We start from the raw sequence: 4,229 nt of genomic DNA on the forward strand, positions 1-4,229 counted from the left end.
TTAAAGAGACAGGGCTGCAATAAGGCTCCTGTCCTGCCTGCAATGTAAAACAGTGGTTTGTCAAACCTTTTCACAGGGGTAGAAAGTAACTAAGTACATTTACTCAAGTACTGTACTTAAGTATAATTTTGAGGTATTTTTTCTTTACTGGAGTATTTCCAATTTTCAATAATTGTACTTCTACTCCACAAGATCTAAAAGGCAAATATTGTTCTTTTACACCACTATAATTATTTGAAAACTTTAGTTATTAGTTTTAGTTGTTGAAAATAGCAGATCTATAATAATAGCAGATAGGCTATTCTTATAAAGGATTTTTCTACATTTAAAAACTTTAACTCTTTTGGTACTCTAGGTATATTTTGATGCCAATACTTTTACATTATTTTCAAATTTTGAATTGTAACAGACTATTTCTACAATAGGGTATTGATACTTTTACTTTAAGTAAAAACATTTAGTACTGCTTCCATCACTGCTGATTTTGCTGGGGACCCCCTGGAACCCTCTTAAGGACCCCAGGGGGTCCCCGGACCTAACACAAAAAAAAGGGAAAATAGCCGATCAGCAAGCTCACAACGCTGGGACTGATCGATCACATATTGAACTAATCTATCTATCTATCTATCTATCTATATATGTCCGTCCGTCCGTCCGTCCGTCCGTCCGTCCGTCCACCTGCCTATCTACCTATACCTACTACAGTTGTACAAATAAATACAACTAGTGAATGTACAATATTATCCATTTAGTTTTATTGTTATCTACAGTATACGGTATACCTACAGTACAGTACATAGACACTGACAGTAAATACAGTTTGTACAAAATGACAGATCATGTCAAATCATGGCCAACAAAAAATGTTCTTATAGTTTGGAGCTCAAGAGACACAAATCAACTCAAATTGGGGTCTGTGGCTTTACCATTATGGAGGGCTACAGGCACTGTACTTTTTCCCCTGTCTACTCTAAAGGTTCTTGCTTAATACTAGGATAGATGTTTGACCTGTGAAAGTTATCATAATGTGGTCTACCGATGCGATGCGAGAGTGCGGTCTAGCCAACACCAACATCAGGGTCTTGAGTTCTACAGTGTTGTTAGCTATGCTGTCACGCCGCAGTGCATCTACGTAGGTGGTGTGCTTCTTGCCTTTCCTGGCTTTGCCCTGGGTTGGTTCCCGTAGTGTCAGTTTGCTTGCCACTAGTTCCGGGTGCCTGACGCAGTGCCCTGCCAGCCTCATCCCTCTCTCTCTGACTTTGTCTGTGACCCGTGATAGGTCCCCGTAGAGGACCACGTTTCTGATGTGGTCAGTCCATGTGAGACCTATGGTGCCATTCGTAGCATTCTTGTGTAGACTCCATCCAGGGCCCTTTCCTGTTGTGCTGTGAGGGTCCATGTCCATGAGGGTCCATGTCATGTCCATGTGGTCTACCATCCTATCTATGTGAACCGGACAATGTGTAGATACTTTTTCTGCACCTTAAAGGAGGAGTTCATCCAAAAAATTACTTATTTTCTATCAATTACACACCCCATGAAGCCTTGATTTCATGGATTTATTTTAGTTTTTGTGGCATTCCTAAGACAATAATTTGATGGCTGTGTGTATTTCCGGTAGGAGACACAAATAATCTACTTTGTGTCTCCTACCGGATACATTAGCCGGTAGGAGACGGGAATCCAATTATTAGCTTAGGAATGCGACAAAAACAAAAAATAATCCATGGATTCAGGGCTTCATAGGGTGTGCAATTGATAGAAAATAAGTCATTTTTTGGGTGAACTCCTCCTTTAAAGTCTAATCTCATGCACATACTGTACCTGCTGCTAATGTGGACCTGCTGGAGTGCCACCACCACCACCTCGCTCATACTGGACCTGCTCTATGCTATGTGTGAATACTTTTGTATACTGTATGTGTATATATTTTTTGCCTCTCCTTGATACATTTTTCCTTTACTGTTTGACCTTTTCCCCCCTTGCTCAACAAAAAACAACTTTCACTCATGTTTTACACCTGTAAACTGTGATATGACTATGAAGTTCTGATTCTAAATGTTTGCCCCAGAAATGCATGGTATAGAGTTCAAGTGGTTAATGCATATCAAATACATTAATGCACTGCTGCACACATACACGCATACAGTACATACATTTAGACACATGTGCAGGCACACACACACACACACACACACACACACACACACACACACACACACACACACACACACACGTGATGTAATGATGGTTACTGAGTGAATTGTTCATACCGGTACATATGATCCATAACATTACTGTCAACTGGGGATTCATGACAATATGACTACTGTACCTCTTCATCAATCTTAATGTTGTGTTCAGTATGTACTGTTATTATTATTGCTACTACTTTGATGCTTTGGCCAGCCACTGGTGTTGAAACTGTCATGCCATGAAGCCTGTATCTATGCATTGCATGTGACCTTTGCACCAATGCTTCTCACTGGGGGTCTAGGGACCCCCAGGGGTCCTTGAGGGGGTTCCAGGGGGTTCTCAGAATTCTTATTTTTTAATATAGCATGACAAACGGTTTCAATTCAATTCAATTTTATTAAAGTGTCAAATGACAACAAGTTGTCGCAAGACACTTTACATCAGGGGTTCTCAAACTTTTTTATGTCAAGGACCCCCAAATAGACACTTATCAGCCCGCGGACCCCCATTTGAAAAGGTATGCCAGGGACCCCAATAAGAGAAGATTTTTACGGCTCTAGCAGTGATTCTCAATCATTGTAATTTAAGGACCCCCCAGTTTAACATGCATTAGGCTATGGACCCCCATTTAATGGCATTTATATCTCTGGGACCCCAATTCATAATGTAAAATCAATGCTAATTTAACTCTGATAGTGTACAAATGGAACCAAATGGACCCTGTCGGGTCCATTTGGTTCCATTTGTGCACTATCAGAGTTACAGACCCATAAGGGTCCATTTGGTTCCTATAAATCATTTAGCTGGGGACCCCCTGGTATCCCCTCAAGTACCCCTGGGGGTCCCCGGACCCCACTTTGAGAACCAATGCTTTACATGTAGAGAAAACATGTAATTATATTTATAATACCTATTTTATAATTCGGCTATTCAAAAATAGTCGATCTAATAGCTTGCTCAAGCTGCAACTAAGTATAAATCTGGCTTTTAAGATCATTAACGTTAAATATTAATAAAGAGCTAAAAAAAAGGTTAAGAATCACTCACTGCTCCGTTCTACCTGTACATGAACTAAGGCCAAAGTCGTCTGCAATGCTCACCAGACAATGAACTAAAGCAGTTGTTCTCAAAGTCGGGTGAAGAACCCTCAGGGTTCCTTTAGGCCGGGGTTCCAAATGGACCCTTACGGGTCTGTAACTCTGAGGGTGTACTAATGGCACCGGTCCATTTGGTTCCATTTGTACATTCACAGAGTTATTGGGATCCTTGTAATTAAAAAGGTTTGAGAACCTCTGAACTAAAGCTTTTACTCAGCAGCTGAAACAATGCAGTTTCACAGTGTTTATTGCATTTGACAAAAAGTGTCAAATAAAAGAAAAAGCAGCTCTGCAATTATGGGGGTCCCTGGAACCTTGTAGATTGGTTTTTGAAAGCATAAAATAGGGCTTAAAAGTGTTTTGCTTACGCCCCTAAATTCCTTTCAAGTAAACCACTGGTTCTCAAAGTGGGGTCTGGGGAGCCCCAGAGATCCTTGAGGGTGTGTTCCAGGGGGTCCCCAGCAAAATAAGGAACAATTTAAAAAACTTGACCCAATTTTATACTACTTTCAAAACCTTTTATTACATTGTATTTATTTTGTATAACACAAATATTCTCTAATGGGGTCCCTTTGGCACAAAATCTTTTCAGACGGGGGTTTGTGGACAAATATATAAATCTAGCGGTCCTTGACTGACATGAAAATGTTTGAGAAGAACCAGTACCACAGAAGTAAAACTAAATTCTCTAATCACAAATACGTGTTTGATCGGACCTGGCAACCCGCTGTGCACGGTGGAAAAACCTGGCAACCCTCAGGTGGCTGCTGGGACTTTGCCAGTCAATCACAAGTTGAATTGACAACCATCAGGCCAGTTCTCTCTGTGTTCCACCACACTAGACACCAACTCTCTGTTCTGCGTGTGAATTGTCTTATTATCAATCACACAAGGACCTTTCTTTCCAAAAAAGGGATTCACTGATATTGGTAAGCA

This window comes from Gymnoscopelus microlampas, assembly GCF_963454915.1.
Source record: "Gymnoscopelus microlampas genome assembly, chromosome: 6".
NCBI lineage: Eukaryota > Metazoa > Chordata > Actinopteri > Myctophiformes > Myctophidae > Gymnoscopelus > Gymnoscopelus microlampas.